The 340-nt window shown below is 31.5% G+C and overlaps 1 protein-coding gene across 1 annotated transcript in view; it reads left to right on the top strand.

The window, feature by feature from the left end:
* LOC105456927 overlaps positions 1 to 340 on the top strand; it is a 7066-nt gene that overhangs the window by 4672 nt on the left and 2054 nt on the right. The window lies entirely within an intron of this gene.

Genomic DNA, 340 nt, shown 5'->3' on the forward strand with positions numbered 1-340 from the left:
TTTATTTATTTATTTATTTTACATCGGCTGGCTGTAAATAACATTATTATTTCATTTCGTTTTGTTTGAAACTCTCTTGCAATATGATTTATTACTGGACTTACTGCTCCTCGCTAATATCCGAAATCGCCGTATTCGATGGGCAATCGGCAAATCATGTAGAGATTCTGCAAGTCCGCGAAGCATTGGATGCAATATATATTTAATATGATTATGCTACAATTCGTTAATTCTCAGGGGGATTTATAGTTTTATTTTATTTTAATTCAGGCACTCGTTTTAATTCTACTAACCTTCATTCTTAACATGATGAGTATCTGAAATACCTTATAATTAGACA

The sequence above is a fragment of the Wasmannia auropunctata genome, unplaced genomic scaffold (genome assembly GCF_000956235.1).
Source record: "Wasmannia auropunctata unplaced genomic scaffold, wasmannia.A_1.0 LD336106.1, whole genome shotgun sequence".
Classification (NCBI taxonomy): Eukaryota; Metazoa; Arthropoda; class Insecta; order Hymenoptera; family Formicidae; genus Wasmannia; species Wasmannia auropunctata.